The sequence below is a fragment of the Oncorhynchus mykiss genome, chromosome 25 (genome assembly GCF_057628025.1).
Source record: "Oncorhynchus mykiss isolate SJ-2025 chromosome 25, ASM5762802v1, whole genome shotgun sequence".
Taxonomy (NCBI): domain Eukaryota; kingdom Metazoa; phylum Chordata; class Actinopteri; order Salmoniformes; family Salmonidae; genus Oncorhynchus; species Oncorhynchus mykiss.
This window is the reverse complement of record NC_143046.1, coordinates 6230506-6248314: the sequence shown is the minus strand read 5'-3', so window position 1 is coordinate 6248314 and position 17809 is coordinate 6230506.

Sequence of the window (17809 nt, the reverse complement as noted above, 5' to 3'; positions counted from 1 at the left end):
TTATGGTGTCCTATAGAATATACTACACCCCTAATGAACTAGCGAAGTCTTGTTAGCTTCTAGGATCTCTGAGGAATAGATACAAACGTGATTTGACTCGTTGAAACAACGTTTAGGGTGAGATTTTCACAGATTCCTTTCTTTGCAAATTGAACGAGTGGAAATACAAAATCGATTGCGCTATATAGACCTTTTTAGGATATGAAAAATTAATTGATCTAACAAAACGAAACTTCATATTATCTCTGGGACCCTTTGGATGATGAATCAGAGCAAGATTTTAGAATGTAAGTACACCTTTCATCTTCAGAGGTGAATTTATCGAACCTATCCCGGTGAAAAAACGGTTTTGTTGTTAGGAGCTCTCCTCAAACAATAGCATGGCATTTTTTCACAGTAATAGCTACTGTAAATTGGACAGTGCAGTTGTATTAACAAGAATTTAAGCTTTCGGACAATATAAGACACTTCTATGTTCCGACATTTGTTGTTACTCTGAAATCTGCGATCTTGGCAAAACGCTCTGAATGATTTACAACTGTCCCGTTGACGGAATGCCGATCCTTACAAAGATGTAGTTGAATTTATTCTGCCACTGTGTCTTGGCCTTAGGCCTATATATCAAGGTGTCAAGGCATATGAACTACGAGGTTAAAGAACAAAGAACACAATCATCACAACACACAATACACTTTTTTTCCTGGCTTGGTTTCCACAGTTATTTTACCCACACACTGCTACTGCCTAAATGTCTGCATATTAAAGCCCCTTCCGCCCCATTAAAGCCCCTTCCGCCCCATTAAAGCCCCTTCCGCCCTATTAAAGCCCCTTCCATCATATTAAAGCCCCATCCATCCTATTAAAGCCCCTTCCATCATATTAAAGCCCCTTCTGCCCTATTAAAGCCCCTTCCATCCTATTAAAGCCCCTTCCGCCCCATTAAAGCCCCTTCCGCCCTATTAAAGTCCCATCCATAATATTAAAGCCCCTTCTGCCCTATTAAAGCCCCTTCCATCATATTAAAGTCCCATCCATAATATTAAAGCCCCTTCCGCCCCATTAAAGCCCCATTAAAGCCCCTTCCGCCCCATTAAAGCCCCTTCCGCCCTATTAAAGCCCCTTCCATCATATTAAAGCCCCATCCATCCTATTAAAGCCCCTTCCATCATATTAAAGCCCCTTCTGCCCTATTAAAGCCCCTTCCATCCTATTAAAGCCCCTTCCGCCCCATTAAAGCCCCTTCCGCCCTATTAAAGTCCCATCCATAATATTAAAACCCCTTCTGCCCTATTAAAGCCCCTTCCATCATATTAAAGCCCCATCCATCATATTAAAGCTCCTTCCACCCTATTAAAGTCCCATCCATAATATTAAAGCCCCTTCTGCCCTATTAAAGCCCCTTCCATCACATTAAAGCCCCTTCCGCCCTTTTAAAGCCCCTTCTGCCCTATTAAAGCCCCTTCCATCATATTAAAGCCCCATCCATCATATTAAAGCTCCTTCCACCCTATTAAAGTCCCATCCATAATATTAAAGCCCCTTCTGCCCTATTAAAGCCCCTTCCACCACATTAAAGCCCCTTCCGCCCTATTAAAGCCCCTTCTGCCCTATTAAAGCCCCTTCCATCATATTAAAGCCCCATCCATCATATTAAAGCTCCTTCCACCCTATTAAAGTCCCATCCATAATATTAAAGCCCCTTCTGCCCTATTAAAGCCCCTTCCATCACATTAAAGCCCCTTTCCACCCTATTAAAGCCCCTTCTGCCCTATTAAAGCCCCTTCCATCATATTAAAGTCCTTTTAAAGCCCCTTCCCTCATATGTATTATATGCAAAAGTATTTTAAGCAATACTGTACAAGATTTCATTAAAAAAAGAGAAATTTACTGCGGAGCCGTAAAAATTGGTATTGCCAGAGAGGCACAATGCATGTTCAATAAAACAATATGAGATCATAAATGGTGAGTAGCATCTCGGAGGCAGATTAAATGAAAATCAGGGAATCACTCATGTCTGTAATAATCTACTTTGACAGATCGTGATAAAAGTGTGCAAACCAGCTCCTATAATTCACTCTGTCTTTCACATGACATGCGATGGCCTTTTCTCCAGAAACACACCTTGACATTATCACAATTAACAGGATTCGTCCCAAATGGCACCCTATTCCCTATTTAGTGCACAATTTTGACCAGTGATCTAAACAGGGAATAGGGTGTAATTTGGGATAGAGACTTTATCCAGTATACTAATAATTCCCCTACAGAGCTACACTGGTTTAGGTAATACACTGACTATTAAAGAAATAAAGAAAGAAAGTCAATATTTCTAAGCCTAATGCGTGGTCCTCAGTCAACTCAGTCAGTGTGTAAAGCATGGCTCTTGCAACACCAGGATAGTGGATCCATTTCCGGGGCCACCTATACATAAGAAATGTATTCACCAGTGGAGGATCCTCAGAGGAGGAAGGGGAGGACCATCCTCCACAGTGAAATTTCATAAATAATTAAATAATAATAATTTTAATAAATAATAATAATAACGTACTGAAACATTAAAACATTTATCCTTTCTAGATAAAACTAAATACTGCATATTAATGTCACCAAATAATTTATTAAAATACACTATTTTGCAATGAAGGTCTACAGTAACTTCAACAGCACTCTGTAGGGTAGCACCATAGTGTAGCCGGAGGCCAGCTAGCTTCGATCCTCCACTGGCTACATTGACTTCAATACAAAACCTAGGAGGCTCGTAGGCCTCACCCCCTTCCATAGACATACAGTTGAAGTCAGACACCTTAGCCAAATACATTTCCACTCAGTTTTTCACAATAGTAAAAATTCCCTGTCTTAGGTTGGGATCACCACTTTACTTTAAGAATGTGAAATGTTAGAATAATAGTAGAGAGAATGATTTATTTGAGCTTTTATTTCTTTCATCATATTCCCAGTTGGTCAGAAGTTTACATATGTAACGGATGTGAAACGGCTAGCTTAGTTAGCGTGGGCGCTAAATAGCGTTTCAATCAGTGACGTCACTTGCTCTGAGACCTTGAAGTAGTAGTTCCCCTTGCTCTGCAAGGGCCGTGGCTTTTGTGGAGCGATGGGTAACGATGCTTCGTGGGTGGCTGTTGTTGATGTGTGCAGAGGGTCCCTGGTTCGCGCCCGGGTATGGGCGAGGGGACGGTCTAAAGTTATACTGTTACACATACACTCAAATAGTATCAGTTCTGCCCACAAATGTTCTATAGGCTTGAGGTCAGGGCTTTGTGATGGCCACTCCAATACCTTGACATTGTTGTCCTTAAGCCATTTTGCCACAACTTTGGAAGTATGCTTGGGATCATTGTCCATTCGGGAAGACCCATTTGTGACCAAGCTTTAACTGCCTGACTGATGTCTTGAGATGTTGCTTCAATATATCCACATCATTTTCCTTTCCTCATGATGCCATCTATTTTGTGAAGTGCACCAGTCCCTCCAGCAGCAAAGCACCCCCACAATATGATGCTGCCACCCCCGTGCTTCACGGTTGGGATGGTGTTCTTCGGGCTTGCAAGAAGATTCCTCCAAACATAACGATGGTCATTATGGCCAAACAGTTCTATTTTTGTTTCTTCAGACCAGAGGACATTTCTCCAAAAAATAAAATCTTGGTTCCCATGTGCAGTTGCAAACCGTAGTCTGGCTTTTTCATGGCGGTTTTGGAGCAGTGGCTTCTTCCTTGCTGAGTGGCCTTTCAGGTTATGTTGATATAGGACTCGTTTTACTGTGGATATAGATATTTTTGTACCTGTTTCCTCCAGCATCTTCACTAGGTCCTTTGCTGTTGTTCTGGGATTGATTTGCACTTTTCGCACCAAAGTACGTTCATCTCTAGGAGACTGAACGCGTGTCCTTCCTGAGAGGTATGACGGCTGCGTGGTCCCATTGTGTTTATACTTGCGTACTATTGTTTGTACAGATGAACATGGTACCTTCAGATGTTTGGAAATTGCTCCAAAGGATGAACCAGACTACAATTTATTTTCTGAGGTCTTGGCTGATTTCTTTTGATTTTCCCAATGATATCAAGCAAAGAGGCACTGAGTTTGAAGGTAGGCCTTGAAATACATCCACAGGTACACCTCCAATTGACTCAAATGATATCAATGAGCCTAACAGAAGCTTCTGAAGCCATGACATGATGTTCTGGAATTTTCCAAGCTGTTTAAAGCACAGTCAATTTAGTGTATGTAAACTTCTGACCCACTGGAATTGTGATACAGTGAATTATAAGTGAAATAATCTGTCTGTAAAAAAATGTTGGAAAAATTACTTGTGACATGCACAAAGTAGATGTCCTAACCGATTTGCCAAAACTATAGTTTGTTAATAAGAAATGTGTGGAGTTGTTGAAAAACGAGTTTTAATGACTCCAACCTAAGTGTATGTAAACTTCTGACTTCAACTTTATATTCTCCAACATTCATTTCACATGTCCACTAACTTCAAAGTCTTTCCTTTCAAATGGAACCAATAATATGCACATAATTGCTTCAGGGTCTGAGCTACAGGCAGTTAGATTTGGGTATGTCATTTTAGGTGAGAATTGAAAGAAAAAAAGTTTGAACCTTAATTAGGAGTGTAGAGTGATAGTTGAGCATTTTTAGGATATTATTCCATTCAAATACATTTTTTCAAATTACAGGAGATTGGATGAGGTATATTCAAATTATTTTGGCGGGGTTTTGTAACGTTTTTTTTTGTTTCCAGTTAGTGTAATTTATTTAAAATGTACCTTGCTGACTTCAGTAGTTAGCTAGCTAACGTTACCAGCGCGAGTGTGCAGTTTTCTCCGCCAGAATGGCTGTCGTTGAAGAACCACGTTCGTTCTCTGGGGTACACGGTAAAGGTGAGAATTAAAAGTGAGCGTCGACCTCTGCCTGACATCAGTTTCATGAAGAAGGTTGAAAAGGTGAGGGCATTCAATTCCAACTGGTATCAAAAGTATAGCTGGTTAACAGGGAGCCTTTTGTCAAGCCGCCTGTATTGCTGTCCTTGCCTGCATTTTGGAAAGTCTGAGCCTTGGTCAAAAGGTGGGTACGGTGACCTGAACAACATCGACCGTTCAGTTAAATGGCTTAAACTAAAGCAGCGAGATAATAAATGGCCACATCAAGATTCAAGCTTCTGGGGAAAATATGCATCGATTATTACGCGTTAGAGGACACGACGAAAGGGAATGTGCCGCCAACAAGGGAAACTAAAAGGAGGTAATTGCTGAGGTAATGGTATGTTATAATGCTTTACTTGCTGAACATATCAAACTTTTTTTCTGGGATGTCGAATACAATTCTGAATGATTTAATAGCTTCCACCGCATCATCCATTAAAAGTTAGATTAAAGAGAAGGGGTTGACTCCGCCGCATTTTTTCATGTAAACTCTAGTAGGTTTAACACTTTCCCGCAGGACTTATTCAACAAATATATATTTTTTAACCAGGCAAGTTCGTTAAGAACATATTCGTATTTACAATAACGGCCTACACCGGCCAAACCCTGTCTGTAGGGACGCCTCTAGCACTCGAGATGCAGTGCCTTAGACCGTTGAGCCACTCAGGAGCCCATGGTCATACGTAATCACTCCGGACAGACACCAGCAAAAACTCACGACATAAATGTTGCAGCAGGCTAGGCTACACCTAAACATCAGAAATCTGACATGCTGTATGGGATGAAAACGAGACAATTGTATCAGTCTGATAAACTGTAGGCTACTAATAAGAGCAGCTGCATACAGCCTATGCACCCTGTCCATCTGGTCAGGGTGAACTAGACAAGTAGACAATGGACCTGATCGGACAGCTCCAGAGCCTCTGCTCTTTTCTGTCCATAAGAAACAATTGGATTAGTGGAAGAGGCAGGGCAGGCCAGGAACAAGGAAGAAGGGTGTGGTCAGCAGGGCATCACCCGAGGCTGGATGCCCTAAGGTTTTTATCAGAACGGTTAGTTTCGCCTTTTTGCTTTTCCCGACATGAATTTGTGGTGTTTTGTTTTAAAAATAGAGGTAAAAAATAAGAGGAGGAATAAAAGAGGGATAAAAGGACTTCATTAAAATTGTAGCTCACAGCTGTGCATGGGGAGAGGGGTCGGGGTGCTAAGGAGTGCATTCACATGTATCTACACACTTTCACAAATATCTACACATTTTCACAAATATCTACACATTTTCATACACACTTTTTATTTTTTGTATTTTGTATTTTTTGTATTTAAAAAAAAAAATTATAATTATTTTATTTTTTTCCTCTCTTCTAGGTCAGCTTCAGCATTATGGACATGGGTGTATCTGTGAACTAATTGGTAACGTTGTGTATTGATAGTCCATTTGTGTGTCAGGAGAAAATGTCAATGTGATCAAATGTAGTTTATATTTAGAATTGGGCTTTTTTTTTATCCAAAATGAATCAATCAACATAATAGTGATGACAGATGTGAGTAAATTGTTTTATAAGGCCTACATGATGCAAATATGCATAAAGCTCAGCCCTGTGAGTTCTGTTGTCTATCAGTTGCTGTGTCTGGGTAGAGGAAACCCCCCCCCCCCTCCTCCTAATCTAGTCTTAAATATAATGAATATGAACCAATATAAGGTAGCTGCAGTTTGACAGGGTTTTCATCCCACCCAGGGCCAGAAGTTTTCTTTCGGGAATTTCTTTAAACCATGTGACCTGATTAGGAAAAACTGGTCCCATCATAGCCCATATAAACCCTTTTAACAGCTGATTTAATCACTGTCATACCTTTTTATAGGGTCCAGAATTTTCCTAGATAGGTGAACAATAAGGAAAAAACTCCAGTCCCCCAGGGAGTAAAAATTGCCCCACCGCTCTGGGACCTTTGGCGCCACCATTCTTGCTTGCAATTGTCATCAGGTATGTGGACGATCGGGGCTTTATTCAGGAACGTTTCTTGATTTGTCAAGTGGACGATATGGCGCAGTCTGTGTTTGACTTTGGGAATTCTGAGATGTCTGTGTTTAACTTAAAACTCATTGTCGAAACCTACGATGACACAGCTGTAATTAAATGTTTCTCCTATTTGTATTTACAGCTAAGTCCTAACCCCCCCCCCCCCCTCTGTTCCCTGATTAAGAAGTGATGACCACTACCATTGTCAACTCTCTCCTGACATGAACTGAAGCCACGTCGCATGTGCCCGCTCATCCACTCTCCAAGCACTGTGAGTACCCTTATCAATTTTTTTTCATTATTGTATGTAGAGTCAGTCACATACACAATCGCACATCAATGATTTTACTCCTTGCTTAGACTAAAGAGCTAAGAATGAGTTAGTCCAAATGTGTCGTGTGTTGTGTTATTGTTTTTTTGTCTTCCCATTCAAATCCTGTCAAGCCTCATACCCTTATTCAATCACTGCAGTGCTCCTTTTCCAACACGGTAGGTCACTTTGGATAAAAGTGTTTGCTAAATTAAATATATTGTAAATTGTATTGTAACGCTTGACTCTGAGGATCAGTCGTAGACATTGGGACATGGAGGAGGAGGAGGAGGAGGAGGAGGAGGAGTCGAGGTGGCTAGAGTAGCGTGCTAGCCTGTTCAACTCTTTACAAGGATGTGTGGGATCATTCAGGCATTGTAACACGTTTTGAATCTGAACAGCCACTCCCCCACGTCTTCTTCATTCTATGCCCGGAGATCTATCTCTGCCGTTATTTGTTTCCATGGCAACTTTTTTACACCTATTGTCACTTATGTGTCTTGTGCTTGTCCATCTAGCTCTGGCAAGAACCTTTTGATGTCATTCAATACACGTCTAACAAGATGATATCAGGAGGTGGACAGAGGACTCTGTGAATCGGTTAAGTGCAATGGTTTCCAGAACCCTGTCCACAGGTACAATCATCTCTCGATATGAAATGTAATGGCGATTTTTCTAAAGATGTAACATTCCTAAAAAAGGACTCTGTCTGCAAGCATCAACTTGAGGCTAATTGGCCATCTTGTTTGACAGGGCAGTAAGGAAGCTAAGATAACTCCGACAAGTAAGTCAGACAGTCTACAGTAGAGTTGTTACAAAACACCATTTCTTTAATCATTTCTTCTCCTTCTCCTCTTCTTCCTTTTCCTCCTCCTCCTCCTCCTCTTCTTCCTTCTTCTTCTCTTCCTCTTTCTTCTTCTTCTTCTTCCTTCTTCTTCTCTTCCTCTTTCTTCTTCCTTCTTCCTTCTTCTTCTCTTCCTTCTTCCTTCTTCTTCTCTTCCTCTTTCTTCTTCTTATTTCCTCTTCCTCTTTCTTCTTCTTATTTCCTCTTCCTCTTTCTTCTTCTTATTTCCTCTTCCTCTTTCTTCTTCTTATTTTCTCTTCCTCTTTCTTCTTCTTATTTCCTCTTTCTTCTTCTTATTTCCTCCTCTTCTTCTTCTTCTTCATTCTTCTTCTCCTCTTCATCCTCTTCTTCTTCTCTTCCTCTTTCTTCCTTCTTCTCTTCCTCTTTCTTCTTCCTTCTTCTCTTCCTTTCTTCTTCTTCTTATTCTTCCTTCTTCTCTTCCTCTTTCTTCCTTCTTCTCTTCCTCTTTCTTCTTCCTTCTTCTCTTCCTTTCTTCTTCTTATTCTTCCTTCTTCTCTTCCTCTTTCTTCCTTCTTCTCTTCCTCTTTCTTCTTCCTTCTTCTCTTCCTTTCTTCTTCCTTCTTCTCTTCCTTTCTTCTTCTTATTCTTCCTTCTTCTCTTCCTCTTTCTTCCTTCTTCTTCTCTTCCTTTCTTCTTCCTTCTTCCTTCTTCTCTTCCTCCTTCTTCTTCTCCTCTTCCTCCTAATACTTGTTCTTCTTCTACTTCTCTCTTCTTCTTTCTTCACAGAACTGTTAACAATGAGCGTGTTGATATTTCGGACCATGTCTGTCTGTCTGTCTGTACATCTGTCTTGGTCACAGAGGGAATTCAAGTGAGGTGATGACATACCTCCCAATCATAAAAAGCCCTCACAGAGAAAGGTATTATTTGTTCTCATTCAGTGGAACCTCTTCATGCTGATTACTAAGTGACTCATCATTTTGTGGAAGATTGGCTGCCAGGGCCATCTTACATTTGGAGATATTGTGTGAACAGACTACTTAGAGACTACAGAGGTTTGGTGCGGACGAATAGACCCACATGAAACACTTTGTGGTAGGCCTTTCTAGAAGCATCAAGGCAGTCATTTTGACTGCATATGAATTTAAATGTTGAAATATCTCTGAAATGTTTTCAAAGTCATGCCCCCCTCCATTCTTTTCCTAAATAAGTATATTTAACACACGTATGTTGTTAGAATTTCAATATCACAAACAGAACTACAGAAGAAGTATGGGTCTATCATTTCTGAAATCACAGAGGTACAGAGGTGCAGATGAATAGGTTTACATTAATAGCTTGGTTCAATTCACAATAGCAGGCCTTTTTATAACTAGAACGACAGCAGAACTGTATGGTTCTAGAACTCTACCCATCGTTCCTGGAATCCCAGTCCCTTATGACAGCAGAACTGTATGGTTCTAGAACTCTACCCATCGTTCCAGGAATTCCAGTCTCTTATGACAGCAGAACTCTATGGTTCTAGAACTCTACCCATCGTTCCTGGAATCCCAGTCCCTTATGACAGCAGAACTCTATGGTTCTAGAACTCTACCCATCGTTCCTGGAATCCCAGTCCCTTATGACAGCAGAACTCTATGGTTCTAGAACTCTACCCATCGTTCCTGGAATCCCAGTCCCTTATGACAGCAGAACTGTATGGTTCTAGAACTCTACCCATCGTTCCTGGAATCCCAGTCCCTTATGACAGCAGAACTCTATGGTTCTAGAACTCTACCCATCGTTCCAGGAATTCCAGTCTCTTATGATTTGCTCGTCTTTTAGTCAAACTCCTCCAGAAGTACAATACATCTACAAGTTACTTCATAGTGCTTTTGAATGGACTGCCCAATAGTAGGGATTTGTGGATGTAACCAAATGACAACCTATTCCCTATAAAGTGTACTATTTCCTACAATTTATTAAATATGGATAATTTCCTGAAAAACTGGACTCAAATCATAAAAGGCAAACTGGCTGCTTAAAGACGGGCTCTAATGTTTCTTCTCAGAAATTTGAAGTGTCTCTAAGACGGGACCAGATGATAATGATGTGATTCCATCATACTGGAATAGAAAACATGCTGAACAAGGGCTTGAGTCAATCTGATCACCCCTTTTCAACTTTGCACCTTTCACGGTAAACGCTACAGATGTTCGCTCATTAATGTAAAGCGGACCAGATTAAATCTAAGTCTTAGTGGTTTATTTTGAGAGGAAATGTTATTCATTATTATACCAACACAATACTAGATATTTACAGTATGACTGCCTCAAACACCAGCAATGTGATGAATCAACCATAGAAATAGAATTACTAGAACGAATTAAAGCCCATCAGACCACAGCAATTAGATTTAATTAGATTTTTTAGGATCCCCGTTAGCCGACGCCAATGGCGACAGCTTGTCTAACGGGTCCGACGAATAACGAAACAAAATACATTAGAGACAAAATACTTTACAAGTTACATACAAAAACATTAGCATGTAAATCAAATCAAATCAAATTTTATTTGTCACACACACATGGTTAGCAGACGTTAATGCGAGTGTAGCGAAATGCTTGTGCTTCTAGTTCCGACAATGCAGTAATAACCAACGAGTAATCTAACTAACAATTCCAAAACTACTGTCTTGTACACAGTGTAAGGGGATAAAGAATATGTACATAAGGATATATGAATGAGTGATGGTACAGAGCAGCATAGGCAAGATACAGTAGATGGTATCGAGTACAGTATGTACATATGAGATGAGTATGTAAACAAAGTGGCATAGTTAAAGTGGCTAGTGATACATGTATTACATAAGGATACAGTCGATGATATAGAGTACAGTATATACGTATGCATCTGAGATGAATAATGTAGGGTAAGTAACATATAAGGTAGCATTGTTTAAAGTGGCTAGTGATATATTTACATCATTTCTCATCAATTCCCATTATTAAAGTGGCTGGAGTTGACTCAGTGTCAATGTCAGTGTGTTGGCAGCAGCCACTCAATGTTAGTGGTGGCTGTTTAACAGTCTGATGGCCTTGAGATAGAAGCTGTTTTTCAGTCTCTCGGTCCCAGCTTTGATGCACCTGTGCTGACCTCGCCTTCTGGATGATAGCGGGGTGAACAGGCAGTGGCTCGGGTGGTTGATGTCCTTGATGATCTTTATGGCCTTCCTGTAACATCGGGTGGTGTAGGTGTCCTGGAGGGCAGGTAGTTTGCCCCCGGTGATGCGTTGTGCAGACCTCACTACCCTCTGGAGAGCCTTACGGTTGAGGGCGGAGCAGTTGCCGTACCAGGCGGTGATACAGCCCGCCAGGATGCTCTCGATTGTGCATCTGTAGAAGTTTGTGAGTGCTTTTGGTGACAAGCCGAATTTCTTCAGCCTCCTGAGGTTGAAGAGGCGCTGCTGCGCCTTCTTCACGATGCTGTCTGTGTGAGTGGACCAATTCAGTTTGTCTGTGATGTGTATGCCGAGGAACTTAAAACTTGCTACCCTCTCCACTACTGTTCCATCGATGTGGATAGGGGGGTGTTCCCTCTGCTGTTTCCTGAAGTCCACAATCATCTCCTTAGTTTTGTTGACGTTGAGTGTGAGGTTATTTTCCTTACACCACACTCCGAGGGCCCTCACCTCCTCCCTGTAGGCCGTCTCGTCGTTGTTGGTAATCTGTGTGCGCATCTATCAGTTATACAGTGCCTTGCGAAAGTATTCGGCCCCCTTGAACTTTGCGACCTTTTGCCACATTTCAGGCTTCAAACATAAAGATATAAAACTGTATTTTTTTGTGAAGAATCAACAACAAGTGGGACACAATCATGAAGTGGAACGACATTTATTGGATATTTCAAACTTTTTTAACAAATCAAAAACTGAAAAATTGGGCGTGCAAAATTATTCACAAAAATCACAAAAAAATACAGTTTTATATCTTTATGTTTGAAGCCTGAAATGTGGCAAAAGGTCGCAAAGTTCAAGGGGGCCGAATACTTTCGCAAGGCACTGTACATACATTTCAGTACACGGACCATTCTAGAGATTCTATTTCTATGGCCCAAGCCCCTGTTAACCTAGATAGGGTGTCCTACTGCTTGATTTCCCGGCGCAACAAAAGCGAGGGATCCCACAGGGCTTTGAACAAAGTTATTTTTTGATTGGTCTGACAAGGCCTCTAGAAGGAAGTAGCCAGTCAGCTCATCTCCCATTGTTACCATGTCAGGTCCGGTAAATGCTAGACAGGAGATTCTGTGATTTAAAAAAAAAAAAATCTTCATTGGAGGGAATCCATTCTCACTCAAGCAAAGGTTGTATCCCAAATGACATCCTATTCCCAATAAAGTGTACTATATTGTGTACTACTTTCGGGTCAAAAAAACTGTGTTCTCTATAGGAAATAGGGTGCTATTTGGGACACGCCACAGTGTATTAAGAACAGTCCATCTGGGGTGGTTCAAAGGTCACCGGAGAGAAGCACAACTTTAGAGCACAACTTTTAAAACATCTGTGCAGCTTTCAAAGGAGGGAACATTTTTAAGTGTCCAGGTGTCCCTTTTTATCGTTTTGGGTTAGGAATTTGCTTATAAAGGATTTTGTAAAGCGTCTAAACTAGAGATGGGTCAAATATACTGTAGCAGTCTAAAGCTGCGTCAGACCAGGCAGACTAGGGCATATCAATACAAATGTAACGCACTTGAGGTGTAGTGGGTGCGGAGTCAGGCGCAGGAAGCAGAAGGTACAGAACAATGTTTTATTCCGGGCACAGAGAAAAATGGTCATGCCAATACCGGGCGCACGTACAAGACCGGCCCAAAACCAGGACCCAACCAGTCTGGAAGAAAAACAAAGGGAAACGCACTACCACAAACATACACAGAGGGAAAAATAAGCCCGCACAAAGAACAGGCGGACCTTACCGGCTTAAACAGCCCAACTAAAAACCTAAACAAGAAACGGGTGTAATAAGACAAAACCAACAGAAAAGGGATCGGTGGCAGCTGGTAGACCGGTGACGACGACCGCCGCCCGAACAGGAAGAGGAGCCACCTTCGGTGGGAGTCGTGACAACATCAGAACAGCAGGTCCTGTACATTTAGAAATATCAATATCAAATCAATAGGGTTAAACTGACAAGATGGCATGAAAAATGTGGAGAGCAATTTTAATTGACACGCTACTTAGGCAAATAAAAGTCATTGTTATAAACCGTCTTATTTGTCAACGTCGTATGAAGTTAAAATCATATTCTCCCTCTGAAAATGTAGAGAGGAATACGTTGGCCTATGATAACGTCAGTCGTTACCTTGCAGGTGTATTTAGGAATATTCTGAACAAATATTTATTGACCATTGCATTAGCCATCTACAAATCTTACTAAGAAAACCTTTGGCCTTTGTTTTTGCGATGCACCAACGGCCTCAAGTGGACCAACAAATGCTAAGTTGTTGTTTGTATCTAATTATCTTGGCGACAATTGTGGACAGGATATGTGCGAACGTGCCTGTGCAAGCTTGCCCATGTGAGCATGTCTGTGTGGACATGGATTGTTGTTTGTGCTGTCCATTTGATCCTGGTTGTATCAATTGTTGAAGTAGGAGGATTGAGTCTGTTCTTAGTCCTCTGGTTCATTGGCTCCAGGAAAGGCTTTAAGGTCCCTGTCGTCTAAGACTGTCGTCCCTTTGTTGCCAAACCAATCCTTAAAGGGACTTAATCGCCTCAGTAAACGGCTGCAATCAGGTATTTGTAACGTCAGTAGAACTCTGCAATCAATAGTAAACATTGATACAACAAAACAAATTGCTGATTGTGCCTTTTATTAAGGAGTTCTACAGTAGTGTGTCATATCACCTGGTTCCTGGTGAGAGAGTGTTCTGTTCACAATATATTTTGGACTAATCTCCCCTATGCCTGTAATACCTCCATGTATCTCCTCTGTGTGATACCTCCATGTATCTCCTCTGTGTGATACCTCCATGTATCTCCTCTGTGTGATAGCTCTGTGTGATACCTCCGTGTATCTCCTCTGTGTGATACCTCCGTGTATCTATCAATCTTCTCTCATGGAACACAGTGATAATGAGGAATATGGGCTTAGGCTGGAGGAAGTGCAGAGCTCGGTAGGTAGGTGGCAGGGGATTGGTATGGGACTTAGGGATGGGTCCATTAACCCATGGGAGAGCCTAGCTAGCTAGACAGGACCCTAACGGCTTCAGTTTGTCTGGCGCCTATCCAAAGTGCTTACTTTCTCCCTTAAAATACATTTGTACACTATTCCATATGTACTGTAGTGCACTACTTTTCACCTGGAATCTGGTCAAAAGTAGTGCACTGTGTAGGGAATAAGGAGCCTTTTGGGACGCAGTCCTAGAACACCAGGATATCCAGGATACCTAGTCACTACATCCTGGATATCCAGGATACCTAGTCACTACATCCTGGATATCCAGGATACCTAGTCACTACGTCCTAGTCACTACACCAGGATATCCAGGATTCCTAGTCACTACCTCCTGGATATCCAGGATACCTAGTCACTACATCCTGGATATCCAGAATACCTAGTCACTACATCCTGGATATCCAGGATACCTAGTCACTACATCCTGGATATCCAGGATACCTAGTCACTACATCCTGGATATCCAGAATACCTAGTCACTACATCCTGGATATCCAGGATTCCTAGACACTACATCCTGGATATCCAGGATACCTAGTCACTACATCCTAGTCACTACATCCTGGATATCCAGGATACCTAGTCACTACATCCTAGTCACTACATCCTGGATATCCAGGATTCCTAGTCACTACATCCTAGTCACTACATCCTGGATATCCAGGATACCTAGTCACTACATCCTGGATATCCAGGATACCTAGTCACTATATCCAGGATACCTAGTCACTACATCCTAGTCACTACCTCCAGGATACCTAGTCACTACATCCTAGTCACTACATCCTGGATATCCAGGATTCCTAGTCACTACATCCTAGTCACCACATCCTGGATATCCAGGATACCTAGTCACTACATCCTGGATATCCAGGATACCTAGTCACTATATCCAGGATACCTAGTCACTACATCCTAGTCACTACCTCCAGGATACCTAGTCACTACATCCTGGATACATAGCCACTACATCCTGGATGTCCAGGATACCTAGTCACTACATCCTGGATACCTAGTCACTACATCCTGGATATCCAGGATACATAGCCACTACATCCTGGATATCCAGGATACCTAGTCACTACATCCTAGTCACTACATCCTGGATATCCAGGATACCTAGTCACTATATCCAGGATTCCTAGTCACTATATCCTGGATATCCAGGATACCTAGTCACTACATCCTGGATACATAGTCACTACATCCTGGATATCCAGGATACATAGTCACTACATCCTAGTCACTACATCCTGGATATCCAGGATACCTAGTCACTACATCCTAGTCACTACATCCTGGATATCCAGGATACATAGTCACTACATCCTGGATATCCAGGAATCATAGTCACTACATCCTAGTCACTACATCCTGGATACCTAGTCACTACATCCTGGATATCCAGGATACATAGTCACTACATCCTAGTCACTACATCCTGGATATCCAGGATACCTAGTCACTACATCCTAGTCACTACATCCTGGATATCCAGGATACCTATTCACTATATCCAGGATTCCTAGTCACTACATCCTGGATATCCAGGATATCTAGTCACTACATCCTAGTCACTACATCCTGGATATCCATGATTCCTAGTCACTATATCCAGGATTCCTAGTCACTTCATCCTGGATATCCAGGATTCCTAGTCACTACATCCTGGATATCCAGGATACCTAGTCACTACATCCTGGAAGTACCTGGAGGATTATGAAACATGGTCGTAGCTGGTGAATTAATTTCACTTTTTCTCTGCTGAGTTCATAAGTATAGACAATATGGCCGCTGAATATTAATTAAATGTCAGTGTGGGACCTGTGAATCTCGTACGTTGCATGTTTATACCTGGTGCAGTGTTGCAATAAGCACTTAGTCTTGCGAAGCATTATAGTCTTGAAAACGCTGAAGGTGCTGTACTGGTAGTGCTTTCTTGCAGATATTCTGGAGAAATGTTAAATACACAGAGACTCTTTTATACATTGGATGTGACTAAAGAGAGCCTTACTTTAGAGCTGTGTAAGATTGTCATGGAATGGAGGAATTTCCCAATGTATTCTCACAGTATATTGGATTGTGACGAGTGGGAAGTAAATCGCAATTTCTTCTCAGATGTTGAAAGTACAAGACAAGTATTATAGTCTTCAATATACTCTAATATCAGTATTGATGTAAAAGAAGAACCCCAACTTGCACAAAAAAGTATTACGTCAATACTGGGAGAATACACAAGAACATATATACAATTATTAGTTTTTCAAAAACAGAAGTAAGCTGTCTAACGCTAGAGATAAGAGAAATATGGATAATATTTGACCTTGATCCAATAGCTATGGTTGTGTGTTCCTGTCTCACAATTGATTCGTTAAAAAAAATGGTTCATTTTAAACGTCTGTCCAATCCATCTCGCAGAGCAGCACTATGAAAATTGATATGCCTGAATATGAATATGAATATTTGAACTCTTTCTCGTGTAGATGTACATTAATGGACTTTGACAGCTGTGGGGTTATTATTGATGGGTCGGTGAGACATAATGAGAGTAAAATCACTCCACCAACAAAAGGTGTCGGCTAAGTGGTAAAAATATGCACCCACTTTGACAGGTTAACAGTCATGAACAAATTACCTGCTGCCGCTTCTCCACAGAAAACGTTGAGAATGGATTCGTTAGCGACAGACCTGGTCGACGAACATCTCACTCCGTCCTCATTCCCAAAATAAGATGAATTATCTGACCACCACATAACAATCCTACCATGTATACGAAAATAGACAATACTGTAAAATTAATTAAAAGGAGATACATAAAAATAAAATAAAAATGTTTTTAAATAGATTCAAAAACCTCTTTGGCAAGATGGATTTAAAACTGGAAATGTGTTTTAGTGTTATATTTTTTGTGCTATTTTATTGTATCTTTCTCAGAATAGAATAGATAATGTCTGAATCCTAAATGGCACACTATTCCCTATATAGTGCCCTTCTTTTGACCGGAGCCCATAGGGAATAGGGTGCCATTTGGGCCACACACCCTGTTGGTCATTGAGATTCCGATGGTTTGTTGAACCCTGGGTCGTAATTAATGAAGGTGGCTGTGCTGTGACCTTATTGACCTCCATAGCTCCAATGATTTTGATGGTTGTGAGGCAGCTCATGGAAACGTTGTGGCCCATGGCCCCAAGTTCCTTCCATTTGGTCATCACCACAGTGTTTGATGCATGGCAATTTAAATCCCCTCTTTCTATAATTAAATGTGATCTGCACTTGTGCTTAAGTGACTTTTTTTTTTCTCCCCCCCCCCCCCCTCTCCTTTTACAGAAGGAAAATATATCAGTTGTCTCGCAGAGAGACACAGTGACATTCTGCTTTTTCATTACGCACGATTTTTAACAGGTAGCTGGATGGACGGGGAGCCCATGCAGGCTACATAGGGTCTTGAGTCCCAAATGGCACCCTATTCCATATATAGTGCACTACTTTTGACCAGAGCCTTATTGGTGCGGCAGGGTTAGA